Source organism: Lissotriton helveticus, chromosome 3_2 (assembly GCF_964261635.1).
Source record: "Lissotriton helveticus chromosome 3_2, aLisHel1.1, whole genome shotgun sequence".
In the NCBI taxonomy this organism is placed as follows: Eukaryota; Metazoa; Chordata; class Amphibia; order Caudata; family Salamandridae; genus Lissotriton; species Lissotriton helveticus.
The window spans coordinates 251486876-251505262 of NC_136062.1; the positions used below are offsets into that span (position 1 = coordinate 251486876).

General features: G+C 50.5%; 1 protein-coding gene across 1 annotated transcript in view; it reads right to left on the bottom strand.

The window, feature by feature from the left end:
• LOC144826622 (synaptotagmin-7-like) overlaps positions 1-18387 on the bottom strand; it is a 236625-nt gene that overhangs the window by 13512 nt on the left and 204726 nt on the right. The gene's annotated exons all lie outside the window — the stretch shown is intronic.

Sequence of the window (18387 nt, forward strand, 5' to 3'; positions counted from 1 at the left end):
TACACGTACATGTGCATCTCACAGTTTCCTGTTCTGTTCAATGTGATTGGCCTGTTTCTGTGCATGAGTGGACCTAGTAGTGTCCCCTGTTCTGCAGTGTCGGTGTTGCACTTTGTGCCATATTGTCCTAGGATGTGCTGTTCTTTCTATGTGTGTGTGCTGCAGTGTGCCACGGGGATCAGGAACATTCCAGGGTAATTTTGGGTGTGCAGTGTGCTACACATCATTGTGCATGTGTGCCATTATGCCCATCTCCCCCGTCCCTGGTCGTTACTCACCCTGTTGATGCTGTGTCAGGTCCTTCTGAGCTGTGTCTGGACTCCCGACTACTTGCACCGTCTCCACACTGATAACTGTGACCTCAGTTTCCTCCAGCTCCTCCTGTGGCGCAGGACTCCCACCTCCTGTCACCGTTGCTGCCTTCCTGTTGGCAGCGGCTTTGTGCTTGGTTTGGCTTTTCACATGCCAACGCCTCTTGGCCTCCTCTATTGGCCTCCTCGACACTCCGACTGCATTCACGGTGGTCTAATTGTGGGCCAGTCGATGGTAGTGTTCTGTCACCTCTGTGACGCTGATCTGGTTTTCCTGCTGACTGCACCCCGTCTTCCTCTCCCTCCTCTCCTTACCCTTCCCCGACCCTATTGTTCCTTGCTGGTGGTCTGTGGGGCATGTGGGGTTCGCGTTTGCCTCTGCGCTCGGTCAGGGTGCATCCATGTTGCTACGCACTTTGGATTGTTTCTGGTCTGTTGTTTTTGTAGCTTTTATAGTGCATTTTCCCGCCAGATGCGTGGGATTTGCAGGCCTGCCTCTGGTTTTTGCTGCTTTTTGTATCACGATTGGCCTCTTCTGAGCTTTTTTGCGTTTGTGTTTTGCATTTTTGCGGTGTGCCTTTGTTTTTAACGCTGTCATTTGACGCGTTATCTGGAGACTATCGCATGGTACCGCCATGTTGTGAATACTTGGTTAACACGGTGTAATTTACCCGCAATAGACTGCGATGTTGAGTGTTGCGTGAAGTTACTTTTGCGATGGTTACCACACGTTCTTAAGAATATCCCTAGCAATGTTTTAACTAACATTTTCACTTAACTATAGAGTCCCTTTCTTTAGTAACTCTAATTTCTAAGTTTGTTTTTAATGTAAATTGCCATATTATTGCAATTCCTAACTCTAACAACACTTTACTCTATTTTTTCAGTGACTTTCTATGGATTTTATAATGTAAAATAAGATGTCCATCGCCTTTCGTGGTGTTGAGTTGGGCACCCAACTCATCATTGCAGCGCACAGCTGACTAGGTCATATTAACAATTTAAAGGGTGTCATTTTAAGAAAGGCAGAACTACTTGCTAAATAACAAAACATTAAAAGCGGTGGTCTTTGGCTTAATCAAGGGGTCGGCACATCAGTGTATATAAAGCAGACCTATTGGCTTTGTCAAAAATTCAATAATAACTATAATCAAAAGTATATTTCATAAATGCACGCATTGTAAGTTTTATTGTAAAATTATTTTTAATAAAGCATTTTGGGGGGGGGGGGGAAACATTAAACATGTCTGAGTTTTTTTTACATTTTTCACACCACAAATTGCAGGCAGAGGACCCACAACCAGGGGTCCCCACACTGCAGCCAAAAAGTAAACATCTCTAACTCGGAGTGCTTAAAAGAACTATGGAAAGATCTCATGGATTCAATGGCCTAAGAGACATTTGGTGTTGTTCTTTTAAATGTTGCTGGGAGGCTGCAGTTGTCCCTTCAGCCCCCCACAATATTTAAAAAAATGGTTGGTGATACGCCTGCTCCTTCTATGGGCACCACAGGAAATATAAAATATTGAGAAAAGCCCTAGGGCATTATGGTATGCTCCTTGCATGGAGCAGTGAAGAATAAATTAGCTGCTCCTGCCACTCATTTATTATTATTTTTGGTATATTTTTATTTAAAGTGGGTGGCCTTGTGCCCACTTGTGGCACCTAAAATATATTTCTATGTTGGGGGTGACAGGGAGAGCCACAAAGAACCTGCAGTCCCGGCCGACTCCCCTGTCAGCCCCTATGCTGGGTGCCAGCGGTGCTGGCATTTTTTTTATTGATGCCCTTGTGACCACCCAGTGCACCCACTACATCAAAATCACTAGGGGCTGTGGGGGATACCGAATACCCCCATATCCACTGCCAGCTCCTCCACCAGCACCCTTTGTGGTGTTAGTGGGAGCCAGCTGGCTATTTCTTTGCTCCATTCTGGGCAGGAGCAGCTTCCTTTTGTGCTCCCATAATTCCATTCAGTTGTTTTGGCTGTAGCTGTGTCTAATATTCTCCATGGAAAATTACATGAGGACAATGTGTTTTGGGGACACCTTTTTCTTCGCTCCAGCTTGAAAGATCACTCTGAAACTATCCAGAAAGGAAAGTTTGTGAATATTTGTTAAACAATGCCAAATTTATTAGCAAACGAAAAAATATATTTCCTTTAGAAATGTGGTCCTAACTATAACTATTTATTTATTTATCGTATTTGTAAAGCACAACACTTATCCCCTTAGGGATGTCACAGCGCTAGTAAACTGCCTATCACAGAGAGAATCCTAGACCGTAAGAGGAAAGGAAAGAATGTTATCCCAAAAAAGACAGGTTTTTAGTTTCTTTTGAAAGGAAAGATAGTTATCAGTAAGCTGAATTTCCAAGGTTAAAGAATTTCGTTGGACGGCAGCTAAATAGCTAAACGACTAGCCACCAGACCTGACTTTCCATAATCGATTGGTCCTGGCCAGGGCTAAATTCCAAGGATCTCAGGTCACGAGTAGGCTTGCCACCGCCACTGGGTCAAATATATGTAAACCACTAAATAGATAGATAGATAGATAGATAGATAGATAGATAGATAGATAGATAGATAGATAGATAGATAGATAGAATGTTTAAACCTGACTTTGTATGGATGTGTGTATATTTATTTATATACTAGATATAGATACACATAAATACCTACATACATAGACAGGTAGATTTAAACATGTTGAGCAAAGATGTAGGCTTGAGTATTGCCTTAAACAAACACTCTATTCAATTCGAACATATTGATGGTAAAGCACAAGGGGGGGGGGGGGCAGTACATAAAGAGTTGTGGCACAGGCCCCATCTGGCCCTCTCTAGGAATGCCACTGAATCGTAGCCACAGTTTAGCCGATGCATGAGGTGGAGATCCACTCTTCTCGCCATTGCTGTGTGTAGACTACCAATACGGTATGAGCTGGCAGGTCAGGTCTCACATCCTTCTGGTTAGCCAATGATTGTATCTCTGTATGACGGATCATGGATCCCAACCATTCTTAAGGTCCATTACATTATCACCACTCGCATCATCCTTCCTTCGGAAGAACATACGCTAGCTGACTCCAAACATGGCTGCACAATGCACCAGATGCAGTCATACATCTCAACCCATGCACAGTTGCACACACTCACAACCCTTCTGTATAAAAAGGTTCTAAACCAGGCCTTTGGTTTTATGTTTTCCTCCCTTCTCCTTGATTTTAATGGTTCCTAGATTAGGCCACTCACGTATGGCAAGAAAAGGGTAAACGGAAAATAACTCTGTTTATTCCAAGTTACATCCAGTAAGAATAAAGCACATATGTAATTACAGCAGTCCCAATTATGGTTCACTCTGCGTTGCTCTGCAATTACTAGGAAACAGTCTTCGGGGAAAAGAGACTGAAGGGAATACTAGGTAATTTCAGTAACAGTCAAAAAGGCTTTCTTAAAGTGCAAATGCAAATGTCGCACCATGTATTGTGTAATTCCTCAGGTAGTCTGTATTTATTCCCAATAGCACTTGGGATTCACAGTCTAGTGTTGCTGTTTCCCTTCTACGTAGGAGTGTGTCAATTTGTAAAGATGAGGGTCTCATACTCTTGTGCCTTGCTTTTGCAACTTTGCTAGTTTTGCAAAGTGTAAAGTTTGTAATAAAAGGGCCAGGAGAAGCCCTGTATGCAATGGGAACCTTTCCAGCTGTTGCACAAGGCTGCAAGCAGATCACTATTTAGCAGTTGTGCACTAGCGTCTCTCCACCGCTGAGAGTTCTACCATGACGCGCGTGACTTATGGTGATTAGGACTATACAATGGTAGGAGAAATAAGTAAGAATGCCATTTTAGAATGAATTAGGCTGTTTAAACTGTCTAAACTGAGACATTCAAACTTTGATCTGACCTAAGCGTTTTTTAAATAAATTACACTTCCCCAAGCGATTTTATCCTGATGTTAAATGTAATCAGCATATTTGTGATCGTCAATATCAAGGTCATTTCAGAGTTCACTCAATGTCTACTTGTAATGACTAAACAGGCTAGGCAAGGATGGACTCTTGAGGAAATCTATATGGAGTCGGATATGGCCATTACGAAAGATTAGGGGTGTCATGGGTCTTCTGTGGCAATATGTGGGCAACCTAAATGTCAAATGTACAATATTTCTGATAGCCAAATCAACTGTTCCTATCTCTAAGATTGATAAAGTTAGTATTCATTAAAAAAGGGTGATAATACGACCCAGTATTTACAGAGCTATCTAACAGTAAAATGGTAGTTAAAACTCAAACACTAAAGCTATCTATACTAATATTATAAAGAGAGAGCCCTAACCTTTGAGGCGGGTAATCTCAGTAACCACAGCACCAATCACAACACCCAATACAGCATTGGAAAGGGCAGTTGCAGCAGAAGGACATAGGCTATAAAGATGGCCACCATGTACATTTGAAAGGTAAAAGAACCTTGCCAGCAAAGTAGTCCCTTGTGGGCGTGTGCGTGGGGGGGCGTGGCATGACGACAAAAAAAAGCGTTCCTTAAACGTGTGCGTTGTGCTGGGGGCGTGTGCTGGGGGCGTGACAAAGGCTGGGGGCGTGTGCTGGGGGCGTGACAAATGACAATGGGCGCGGCAATTGCGCGGGAGCAAGGGGCAAGACAAACGACAATGGGCGCGGCAATTGCGGAATTGCACAGGAGCAAGGGCCGTGGCCAATGGGCACGGCAATCAGCCGCCAACAATCGTGCCACATTCTTAAATTATGATGCCAATCGCGCACCTGGGCGTATGTGTTCAATGGGCGTCTGTGTTCAGCTGGAGGCGTGGTAAGTAACCGTTCACTCTACTCACTTGTGGGCCTGCATGTTGTGCTGGGGGCATGTCACACATACTGGGGCCGAATGCAGTGTGTGTCTTGTGCTGGGTGCGTGTCAAACAGACTGGGGCTGAATGCCGTCGGTGCTTTACTAAATTGCCGTTACGTTCCTGCCTTCATGCCATGTGGGTTCTAAAAAAATAATAATACCGGGAAATAACTTTCAAGGCTCACATAATTCGCATTGTGATACGGTCGCCGCTGGAGCCGGGCCTCAAGCGGGGGCACACGCCACGGAGCGTGCCAGCGGGGACAATAACTACAGCATCTCCTGCGCGCTGTCACTCAACTCTCTGCATAAACTAATTTACACACGGCGCCCAACATCAACCAGGGCTGGAGCCGGCCTCAAGCGGCGGCTGACGCGACTAAGCGGCCCTGCTGGCACACTAACCTTGAAACTGACTGCACTTTCCCACAGGCGCAGCGTCTCTAGCGCGACCTGTCACCCACTCAACTCTTCATACCTGGACAACGTTGGGACGGGCTGTGCTACAATTATAAATGTGTACTTCCTGGCTGCCATGCTTAGCCTGCATCCCACTAGGATCCCACTATTCCAAGAACCTGAATTCTTACAGTTTGTATCTGGTTCCCAACCTGAAATTCCTTTCTAACCCTTTGCATAGCAATGCTTACATCTCTACAGATGCCTTTAACAGTATCCACACTCTTCATGCTCCTGCCATTTTTAGGTCTCGGCCTAGAGTACACTGCGCAGCAGTGTCGCGCAGTCGAGATTTTATGTTTACAAGTGTGGGGGCTTGAACCCGCCCCTCTTCTCCATTGGCTGGCTTCCTAAACGGAGGCCAGTCATTGGAGGGAAGGGGCTTCACTTCATTCATGCCCTGTCTTTTTCGGATTCGGGGGCATGTTTTTTGCAGTTTTTAACACCGTGACTACATCCGTCACTCAACAGCAAAAACCATGCCCCCGAATGCGAAAATGGCGGCGCTTTTCTGACGCCATTTCTGCCCGACCGCTGCCGGAAGAAGTCGAGAAGCTGCTGAGTCCTCCGATGTGTGCTCGCTTTTCTTGCCTATCTTCCCTGATTGTGCCCATGTTCTTGCCTCTGTCCCCTCATTGTGCGTCTGTCCCCTCTGTTGTGCGTCTGCCCCCTCATTGTGCTTGCTTTCCGGCCCCCCTCGCTGTGGTTGCTCCCCTGCCCCCTTGATGTGCCTGCTCCCCTGCCCCCTCGCTGTGCTTACTCCCCTTCCCCCTCGTTGTGCTCGCTTTTCTGCCCCCCACCCCCGTGTTGCCTCGTTGTGCTCGCTTTTCTGCCCCCACCCCCCTGTTCCTTGTGTGCTCGCTTTTCTGCCCCCCCACCCCCTGTTTCTCATTGTGCTCGCTTTTCTGCCCCCCACCCCGTTGTTCCTCGTTGTGCTCACTTTTCTGCCCCCCCCAACCTCCTGTTGCCTCGTTGTGCTCGCTTTTCTGCCCCCCAGCCCCCTGATTGTCGTTGTGCTCGCTTTTCTGCCCCCCACCCTCCTGTTCCTCATTGTGCCTGCTTTTCTGCCACCGCCTGTTCCTCGGTGTGCTCGCTTTTCTGCCCCCCCACCCTCCTGTTGCCTTGTTGGGCTCGCTTTTCTGAGCCCCCCACCCCCCTGTTGCCTCGTTGTGCTCGCTTTTCTGCCCCCCACCCCCATTCCTCATTGTGCTAGCTTTTCTACCCCCCACCCCCCTGTTGCCTCGTTGTGCTCGCTGTTCTGCCCTCCCTGATCCTCGTTGTGCTTGCTTTTCTGCCCCCCCTGTTCCTTGTTTTGTTTGTTTTTCTACCCCCCACCCCCTGATTATCGTTGTGCTCGCTTTTCTGCCCCCCACCCCCCTGTTGCCTCGTTGTGCTCGCTTTTCTGCGCCCCACCCCCCCTGTTGCCACATTGTGCTCACTTTTCTGCCCCAACCCCCTGTTCCTCGTTGTGCTCGCTTTTCTGCCCCCCACCCCCGTTGCCTTGTTGTGCTCGCTTTTCTGCCCCCCACCCCCGTTGCCTCGTTGTGCTCGCTTTTCTGCCCCCCCACCTCCCTGTTGCCTCGTTGTGCTCACTTTTCTGCCCTCCACCCCACTGTTCCTCGTTGTGCTCGCTTTTCTGCCCCCCACCCCCCTGTTGCCTCGTTGTGCTCGCTTTTCTGCCCCCCCACCCCCCTGTTGCCTCGTTGTGCTTGCTTTTCTGCCCCCCACCCCCCTGTTGCCTCATGGTGCTTGCTTTTCTGCCCCTCACCCCCTGTTCCTCGTTGTGCTCGCTTTTCTGCCCCCACCCCCGTTCCTCGTTGTGCTCGCTTTTCTGCCCCTCACCCCCCTGTTGCCTCGTTGTGCTCGCTTTTCTGAACCCCCACCCCCCTGTTGACTCGTTGTGATCGCTTTTCTGCCCCCCAACCCCCTGTTCCTCCTTGTGCTTGATTTTCTGCCCCCCACCCCCCTGTTCCTCATTATGCTCGCTTTTCTGCCCCCCCACCCCCCTGTTGCCTCGTTGTGCTCACTTTTCTGCCCCTCACCCCCTGTTCCTCGTTGTGCTCGCTTTTCTGCCCCCCAACCCCTGTTCCTCGTTGTGCTCGCTTTTCTGCCCCTCACCCCCTGTTCCTCGTTGTGCTCGCTTTTCTGCCCCCCACCCCCTGTTCCTCGTTGTGCTCGCTTTTCTGCCCCCCCACCCCCCTGTTCCTCGTTGTGCTCGCTTTTCTGCCCCCACCCCCCTGGTCCTCTTTTGCTTGCTTTTCTGCCCCCCACCCCCTGTTGCCTCGTTGTGCTCGCTTTTCTGGCCCCCACCCCCTGTTGCCTCGTTGTGCTTGCTTTTCTGCCCCCTCCCCCTGATCCTCATTGTGCTCGCTTTTCTGCCCCCATACCCCCCTGTTGCCTCATTGTGCTCGCTTTTCTGCCCCCCTGTTCCTCATTGTGCTCGCTTTTCTGCCCCCCCTGTTCCTCGTTGTGTGTGGCTCTGTGTGTGTGTGGGGGGGGCATTGTGTGTGTGTGTGTGTGTGTGAGGCTCTGTGTGTGTGTGTGTGGCTCTGTGTGTGTGTGGTGAGCTCTGTGTGTGTGATGGGCTCTGTGTGTGTGTGGGGCTCTGCGTGTGTGGGGGGCTCTGTGTGTGTGTGTGGTGCTCTGTGTGTGTGTGGGGGGCTCTGTGTGTGTGTAAGGAGCTCTGTGTGTGTGTGTGGGGCTCTGTGTGTGTGTGTGGGGCTGTGTGTGTGTGGGGTTCTGTGTGTGTGTGGTGGGCTCTGTGTGTGTGGGGGGCTCTGTGTGTGTATGTGTGGGGCTCTGTGTGTGTGTGTGTGTGGGGCTCTGTGTGTGTGTGGGTGGGGCTCTGTGTGTGTGTGTGGGGGGAGGGCTCTGTGTTTGTGTGTGGGAGTCTGTGCATGTGTGGGGCTCTGTGTGTGTAGGGGGGCTCTGTGTGTGTTTGGGGCTGTGTGTGTGGGGGGCTCTGTGTGTGTGTGTGTGTGAGGCTCTGTGTGTGTGGGGGGGCTCTGTGTGTGTGGGGGGGGCTCTGTGTGTGTGTGTGTGTATGGAGCTCCGTGTGTGTGTGTGGGGGGGACTCTGTGTGTGTGTGTGGGGGGGCTCTGTGTGTGTGGGGCTCTGTGTGTGTGGGGGGCTCTGTGTGTGTGAGGCTGTCTGTGTGGGGCTGTGTGTGTGGGGCTCTGTGTGTGTGTGGGGGGCTCTGTGTGTGGGGGGCTGTGTGTGTATGGGGCTATGTGTGTGGGACTGTGTGTGGGGCTCTGTGTGTGTGTGGGGGGGGCTCTGTGTGTGTGTGGGGGGGCTCTGTGTGTGTGGGAGGCTCTGTGTGTGTGTGGCTCTGTGTGTGTGTGTGTGGGGGGCTCTGTGTGTGTGTGCGGGCTCTCTGTGGGTGTGTGGGTGGGTGCAAATGCAATAGGTCTCGCATTTGCGAGAGATTAAGGTATTGACATTGTAATTGACAATGCCATTTATTTATCTGTTTTCAAAACCAATACATAAATAAAAATATTGTCATTTACAATGCCAATAGCTCTAACTTTGGCAAAGGCGAGACCGTTGCATTGTAAATGCTTGTTTAGGTCTCGTGGCGTACTGTGCACATGCGCAGTAGAGCTCGCGAGAGTTTATGTTTTAGAGTGTACTTCACTAGCGAGGGTTAAGCCCCGCCCCTCTTTTCCATTGGCTGGCGTCACTGTTTAGGGTAAACGGTGGCCAGCCATTGGAAAAGAGGTCGCCGCGACGTACTCTTTTCTGTTTTAGCCCCGTCCCTTTCGGATTTGCTTTCTTGACTTACTGCTGGCGTAAAAGGTTTCTTATCTTCTTTATGGGTCCCAACAGATGGCCCGATAAAGAAGATAAGGATCCATTTATGTCAGCAGGAAGTCCGGCGGACCCCATCCAAGTGGGATGGCAGAAAACAGAAAAGTCGGCGTCGTAAACACAGCCGAGGGAAAACGAAACATTAAGCATAGAGCAAAGCAGGTTTGTCTATTTACCAAGATGTCAGGCGCCGCATTTCATGCAAGCCCCTCAGCCAGCAGCGACAACCAGAGTCCATGATCTGTAGGTTTTACTTCCCAGATCATCATGGGTAAATCATCAAGGAACACTGTGTTCCATTGCCAATACTACACCTGCCGTAGAGCCGATTAATTGCAAATAGGATTGTTCCTCCCGCACTGGCGTTGCTTCTAATAACGATGCCATCTTATTTGACAAATCAATTCAATAATAAAAACTGTTTTCTTTCCTAATACACAAATACGTAGTGTAAATTTAGACCGCCGCTGAGTCAGCCCGGATCGGCTGCCCTCTCACACCTTTGTGTCTGGCACTGACCCGGGCGTAGACTGTGGTCGAGATGCAGTAACAACGCACGGGCAGAACCACGCACAATCACCCTCTTCTCCGCAGAGGAAACTTCATCGCCGCGGCACAGCCTGCCCTGTCGGATATGGATGTTGGAGCCTGGAGCCACCATCGTGGTCATATCATATTATCTGTTTGGATGTTATTGCAAAGGGGCGCATAACCTTCGGCTGTTCGTGAATATATTTTAGGCTTTATTGTAATTATTTGGAGTTGTTCTACTTTTATTTGTTTTTTTAACACAAATTATTTTGATTGCGACCCCACGTATGCAGCCTGAGTGACCAACTCCTACATTGGAATTTCATTGGACGTTCCCGACTTCCCTGCGTTTGGAAAATGTACTGCTGTGTTTAAGGATGTCTTTCGCTTTATCTCCGTGATTTATTTACGACATAGTCTTATTTTTTGGATAAGAGAACGTTAACATTTACTTTTTGTTACTTTAAAACCAAAGCTCCCTTTAATCGTTTGGAATATTGGCATCTAATGCGACACAGTGAGAATAATCCCTAGCCGTTCTCCTCCCATGCACTGACCCCCCCAGCATCTGCGCAGTAATCTCACACCAACCTTTGGCTAACTCCCCATAGCAACTGGACTTCAGTAGCCCCGTCTCCCGCCGGCTTCCAAGTATGTCAGCTAGGCCAACCAGCCATGGATGAAAGGAGGAGCAGCGAAGTGCACTTGTGAAAAATCCAGTCGACAAATTACAAATGTTTTACACAGCATTCGGTTGTGACACATTACCAATGTTTACATATCTCAGCTTACATCATGAGGCAAACATTAAACTTAACAGAAACTTAAAACACCCCGGCGCACCCATTCAACAGCATTCACCAGTCGTACTGAGCCCAATAACAGCAACATTTGTTCATTACTATTACGACCTTTCCTCGCGCAGCTTCTCTCTGCTGCGGGAGTGGCTATAGGGGGCAGAATAATGCATAGAAAACTCCATAGCACAATGCATGTGTGGGGGGGGAAGGGCAATGCGCCAGAGGGCCCTGGGGCTGGGCTCTAAATCTACCCCAACTCCAATGTTTACAGCGCCTAGAGGCGACTCGGCTGAATGCACGCACAGCAAGGGCCCGTGCTCCAGTGTAGGCACATGATCTTGAGAGACACTGGACTTTCAGTAATGCTGAGGGTTGTTGTAGAAATGCAAAGGGGGCCTCCCCTTTCCCTTAAGACTTCCATGGCCCCAAATCAGTGTTTAATTTGTAAAAAAAGAAGTGCAGGTGCTGAAAATTTTGCCAAGGAGGCCACAGCTCACTTCTTTCTCCGGTGAGCCCCACTTTCAACACTCTCACTGCCTGAGTCTCTATCTTCTAACCTTAATCTATTGTCTGTCCCCTCTAAGAGTCTATCTTCTAACCTCTCTAATTGTTTTCTATCATCTTGGTCACACCTGGTGTGTTACCTTATTCCCTGCATTTCAGATTTACCCTCTATTCATTCTACCCCTGCCCTTTTTCCTCTTCACTTTTATCCATGCTCTGCTCTCTCTCCCCTCGATCTTGGCTCTTTACTATCACTTTCTAGCAGTGATTAGCTGTGTCTCCATTTTATCATTTGTCTGCTTTGTTTCCTCTGTCCTGTCCGCTACATCCTTTCATTCTATCTTCTCTCTTCTTAATGCTCTCTTCTACACATCATGGCTGCTTTCTCTTTGTATCTGATTTGCTCTCCTTTTCTTCTACTTAGCTCCGTCTTATATCTCTCCTCTCCTGTTGTTTCTCTCTCCTCTTTACTCCTGCTCTCTCTCACGTCTATAACACTGCTGCTGCCTGTGACCCCTGTCGTCAGCCTGTACATGTCCCTGCTATTTTGAACTCTGCGTTTTCTTGTTGTCTTTCCTAAAGAAGAGGAAGATGACATGTGTTTTACCTTCTTACCTACACCAAGTGCAAAAACAAAATGTACACCAAATGAAAATAATTTTTTTGCATATATTAATCAGTGCAGGATAACTGGGTCATTTGAAGAAAAGGTAGCTGCTCGAGCACAGCACGTGATGTCACTACTAGTGCTGCCTGTAATTAGCAGGTCCAGGGAAGGTGACGGCATTGGCATCCACTGCTCAGCTTGTTGTGACCCTGCCTGCTACAGCACAGGCATTGTCCCCAGCCGTAATGCTGCCAATGCTAGTAAGTATGGCTGTGGTGCCTACTGGACTCATGCACGCTCAGCAAATACCATGCTGGGGTACAGCGTACAGATTCTACAGATGACGCCATGGTGCACAAAAGTTGTGTTGGGCCACAGCCGCATCAAGGACATTGAGGATAGCAGCAATGCAGGGCTGCAGGATATGCTACTCTGGCTACACAGCAAGTGGAAAGTCCACACTTACTTTCGTTTATTCTTCCTCAAGAGCCCTCACTCCCAAGTTCCAAATGGGCTCTCGCAGCTTCCTTGCCTCAACTCCGTCTTGAGCCAGCCCCTTAGCTACAATTATCCAATAGGAGGCTTATGCTCAAGCAGTGGAATGGTGCAGCAGACTCTGGGAATAGAATTCAAGACATAGTTTGTCGATGACTTCTTGGATTTGTGATCGGCGAGATTACATCATCACTAACTTGGTGATACACAATCATGCCTGCCTGAACAGGTGTATGCTGGCCTGTCTATGAACATTTACCAGGCAGAAACCATGCAATGTATGTTATTCTTTTTATTTTGAATTTGAACAATTAATATTCAGACCACCACCTGCAGGGTCAGAAATTGTAGCCCCGGCCCTGTGAAAGAAGTGCAGGTGCTGAGCACCTGAAACCTCCTGCACAAATTAAGCTTTGCCCCAAATGTTCCCAAAAAGACTTCTGTAGTAGGGGATCTCTGTGTATAGTCATAATCTAGGGAATAGTCCCGCCCATGTGCGTGGACCCCGGAGCAATCAAAATTAATCTCTTAAAGTGTCGTAAAATGCAGAACTGCACAGACACTTAAGAGAGAATTTAAAGACAGATAATGCAGCCTAAAAAGGCTACACTGTCCAGTACTTCAACTAGAAATTCCACCACAAAAATCCACAAAACAGCAAAGCCTGTACAGATTTCCCTTGCTTTAACAGCAAAATCCCTCAGGAATGATAGAGAGAAGAACCTGGACAGACAAGCCCCATAGGCTGCCATTATGTGGCTCAGAACAGGATACTGTGCCTTTAAGAGAACTTCCCAGAACTTCACAGTATCCCAGAATGCCCTGCAGGTCCCAGTTACTTTCAGTTCTTTTTTCCGGCTCCTGCAAGCAGGACCCTGGAGCATTGACCTCTCCCTTTTCAAGGGTTTATTGGTGTTTTTTCACTGTAAATTCGATTTGAGTACTTTCTAAGTACTTTTAGGCTATTCTTCTTGGTGTTTTGCACTCTTTTGATGTCAAATATGCCTGCATTATTTGACAAATGCCCGGAGTGCTCCAGGAAGAAGGCAAAGTCAGACCCTCATGAGGTGTGTATCCTCTGCCTGCCCTCTTTCCATATTCCAGAGGAGTGTGAGATCTGTCAAGGCTTCTCTGGCAGGACCCTGAAGGACAGAATGAAGATAAGGCTTCAGGGCCTCGAGGAAAGGAGGCTGAAGGCGCAAGGTGGGTCTGGAAGGGCTTCATCTGCCCATGCTGAGGCCTCTGGGGGGCTCTCCAGGGGCAGGAAGTCCAGCAAACGTCCACATTCTCCGTCTGGGTCAGTAGCACTGACCACGACGTCGAGAGGGAGGTCCACGGCCAGCTCCCGGTCTCCCCAGGGCTCTGGGTCGATAAAACGTCGCCCGTCGACGTCGAGGGACTTACACAGGCCGCCGTCGAACCCGGTGACGATTTCTTCGTCGTCGTCTTCAGCGTCAACATCGAGTGATCGGCGTCGACGGGCCCGGCATCGGCGCTCGCCGTCAACGGACAGGACATTGTCGTCGTCGAGGGGATCCTCGTCATCGAGGCCGCCGTCGAAACGGAAGAGGTCGCCGTCGAGGCAGAAGAGATTTCCGGCGAGGAAGAAGTTGCCATCGAGGCGGTCGAGGTCGCCGTCGAGGCGGACAAGGTCGCCGTCAAGGCGTTCGAAGAGGTCGCCGTCGAGGCACACGAGATCGCCGTCAAGGCATAAAGGATCGTCGTCGAGATGGTCGGGCTCGACGTCGAGGCACGGAGGCCGCTCGACGCCGAAGCATAGAAGACGGTCGATGCCGAAGGGGCGCTCGACGTCGAGGGACCTACGTTCGACACCTGGTCGCCGTTCTTCGGAGTCGAGGGGTCGTGCTGACAGGCCTAGGACTATGGGAGGCTCCCCTCAGTCCGGGACGGATGGCGGGTCACCGGGATCGGTGCACGCGGAGGTGTATGCCCCGAAGAAGGCTGTTCCGCCTCCTCCTCCGTTGCCAAGAAGTCTCCCTCCGAGGGCTCCAACCCCTCCTCCGTTGCCTCCTCTGCCTCCTCTTCCAACAGGCCCTAGGACCCCTGTGCCGAGGTCGGTCTCGTTGCCCAGGCTGCCGACACCTCCCAAGAAGACTCCTAAGTCTAAGGAACCACCCAGGCCCAAGACGTCCGCCCCGGGGAAACCGGCTGAACGCCCCAGACCTAGGAGGTCGAGGTCGCGCTCCAGGCGGAGAGACAGGTCGAGGAGCAGACACAGGTCCTCCACCAGATCTAGACATCACCACAGGAGGCATAGGTCCAGATCCCGTACAGCATCATCTAGGACCCGTTCCTATTCGCCTACTCTATCGGATTCTCCGGAGACTAGGGTGTCCCCGGTCGACGACATTGGCACGTTCCAGGAGGAGCTCCTGCGGGGGGCAGCGAAGTTGGGTATCACGGTGACGGCTCCTACACCTACGACGTCCGTGATATTCGAGACACTTCACAAGAAGCACCTGTCTCGCCCTCTTCTGCCGTTGGTCCCAGGACTGGTCAAACCGGCGGAAGCGCTGTTCCTTACACCGGTGATGGTGAAGGCTGCTCCCTCAAGGCTCCTGAAAAAGTACCGAGCTCCTGACTCGGACCCGGCCATCCTCCGTGTGGACCCGATGCCCGACTCGGTGATAGTGACTGCGGCCAGGAAGTTACATTCTACCTCCCCGTCCTCCACAGTGCCACCAGATAAAGAGAGCCGCTGGATTGATTCGGCTGGTAGGAAAGCCTGTGGGACTTCTTCCACCACTATGAAAGCCTCCAGCGATTCGGCTTTGCTAGGGCGGTACAACCGTGCGCTATGGGACTCCCTGGAACAGTTTGCGGACCTTGTGCCACGCGACAGGAGGGAGGATTTCCTGGAAATTGTCTCGGAAGGGATGCTGGTTTCCAACCAGGCCATCAGTGCCGTGGCGGACATAGCGCTGTTGGCCGCACATGGCTACTGTCACGGGGTCAACCAGCACCGCCATGCTTGGCTCAGGCTTACGTCACTCAAGCCTGAGGCGCAACAGCGGGTGGCCAATCTGCCGTTTTCCGGTGCAACACTCTTCGGGAAACATGCCGACGACGAAATGGCCCGGATGAAGGCCGAGGCTGAAACCCTGACGGCTGTGGGTCTGGAGAAACCCAAGGACAAAAAGCCTTACCGCCAGTTCCAACGGCGGTTCGGCTCGCAGGGGAAAGGAAGAGGACAGTCTTCTGGGCAGCAGCAACAACAGCAGCAGTTCCGAAGACCCTTCCAAAAACGTCAGAGAGGTAGAGGTGGACAGCAGTCCTCTACCGCGACCAAAGGCCCGGCTGTGTCTCGCCCCTGAGCGGTTACTTCCCCTTCATCCGTTACCCGCTCCGGTGGGGGGAAGTGTTCAATTTTTTCTGGCAGAGTGGAGAAAAATTACTCAGGACAAGTGGGTGCTGAATATTGTTTGCAATGGATACAGTCTTCGGTTCATCAGCCCTCCTCCATCGATTCCTCCGGTCAGCTCGCAGTATCAGCTGCGCGAGCTCCAGGCGGAGGCCGATATCCTGTTAAGGAAAAGGGCGATAGAAGATGTACCTCTGTCTCAAAGGGGAAGAGGTCTGTACTCCCGGTTCTTTCTGGTCCGCAAGAAGGACAAGAACGAGTTCAGGCCCATTCTGGACTTGCGACAGGCAAACAAGTGGATTCGCAGAGAAAAGTTTCGCATGCTGTCGTTGCATCAGATTTATCCTCAGTTGCAACGGGGAGACTGGCTATGTGCCATAGACCTACAGGATGCATACTTCCATGTGCCCATTGCACACAAACACAGGAAGTTCCTGCGATTTCAAGTCGGCACCAATCACTATCAGTACACGGTACTTCCGTTCGGGCTGAAGTCTGCGCCCAGGACGTTCTCGAAGTGCATGGCAGTGGTAGCGGCACACCTGAGGAAGAACAAGGTGTTTGTCTACCCGTACCTGGACGATTGGTTGATCAAGGCCTCCTCCTTCTGGGAAGCTCAAGCACACTTCCAGAAGACGTGCGTTCTGTTGAACAAGCTGGGGTTGCACATCAACATGTCTAAGTCTGTTCCGACTCCGGTCCAGTGCATTCAGTACTTGGGAGCCTCCATCGATACGCTGTCAGCAAGCGTGTCTCCTTTGGAGGAGTGACGATTATCACTCCTTCGGAAGGCTCAGGCTCTCATGTCCACTCCATCGACGACAGTAAGGACGGTATCTTCTCTACTGGGATCGATGGCCTCTTGTATCTTCCTGACGCCACATGCGCGGTTGCACATGAGACCGCTGCAGGAGTGCTTAGAAGATCAGTGGGACCAGAGGAGAGGTTCTTGGGACGACAAAATACAACTGTCTCTGCATGCTCTTCAGTCTCTGAAGTGGTGGTGTTCAGCGGAGAATCTCCTCAGAGGGGTTCCCTTCCACAAGGACATTCCCACACAGACTATCATGACGGATGCTTCTCTCCAGGGATGGGGAGCGCAGTCCCGAGACTTACAGATTTAAGGGACGTGGTCCCCGATGGAGTCCACGTACCACATCAATTTCCTGGAACTCAGAGCTGTTCACTTAGCGCTGAAGGCGTTTCACCCGTCCTTCCGGACCAACTCTCTGCTTGTACAGACGGACAATACGACTACGATGTACTACCTCAACAAGCAGGGGGGCTCAAGATCCCGCAGGAGGCGCAGGCGATCTGGCACTGGCTTCTGGCCCGAGGACTGTCGATAACGGCCACTCATCTGCCAGGTGTGCAGAATGTTCAGGCAGACGAGCTGAGCAGACTGATTCAGGAAAACCACGAATGGGTCATAAACGACGAAGTACTAGGAGAAGTCTTCGCAAGGTGGGGAACTCCAGACGTAGATCTGTTCGCCACCGCCGAAAACAGCAAATGCCGAGACTTCGCCTCCAGGTACTCCCAGCCAGGGACGCTGGGGAACGCGTTATGGATCAACTGGTCGAACAGCATTCTGTACGCTTTTCCGCCCATTCCCCTGATCCCGGCGGTTCTCATCAAGCTGTCCCAATCCAGGGCGAGGATGATTCTGATTGCCCCGGAATGGCCCAGACAGTGGTGGTTCACGGACCTGCTTCACCGGTCTCTCCTTCCTCACATGAAGCTGCCGTGCAGGCCGGACCTTCTCACGAAGTTCGGGGGGCGAATGGTGCACCCCAACCTCTCGTCTTTGAGTTTGGCGGCATGGCTCCTGAAATAGTGCAATATGGCCATCTGAATCTCCCAGAGGATTGTATGGACATACTGAAGGAGGCTAAGCGACCTTCCACTAGGACTTCTTATGCTTACAAGTGGAAGAGGTTTTGCATCTGGTGCAAGTCTAAGAACTATGACCCTACGACATGCAAGGAGGATGTCATCCTTCCATATCTGCTACATCTGGCGCAGTCTGGCCTTAATGTCCATTCCATTAAGGTTCATCTGGCTGCTTTGACTGCCTACAGGAAATGCCCTTCACAGACTTCCTTCTTCCAGATCCCTGTGATCAAAGATTTTCTGGAAGGCTTGAAGAAAGTATTCCCTCCTGTCAGGCTTCCTTCGCCTTCATGGGACTTGAATGTGGTGCTGTCCAGGTTGATGAAGGAGCCTTTTGAACCTATTCATAAGGCTTCGTTGCAGCACCTGTCCTGGAAGGCGGCGTTCCTCGTGGCCATTACATCGGCCCGCAGGGTGAGTGAAATTCAGGCGTTGTGTTGCCAAGAACCGTATACTGTATTTCATGCTGCTAAGGTTGTTATGCGTACTCACCCTAAATTTCTTCCCAAGGTTATTTCTGATTTTCATATCAACCAGACTATAACTTTACCTACGTTCTTTCAGAATCCTTCATCTCCAGCGGAACGGTCCTTGCATTCCCTGGATGTTGGGAGGGTGCTGAAATTTTATCTGGATGAAACCAAAGATATTCGTAGGTCAGACCAATTGTTCATCAATTATGGATCAGTCAGGACGGGTCTTGCTACCTCTAAACAGTCCATCTCGAGGT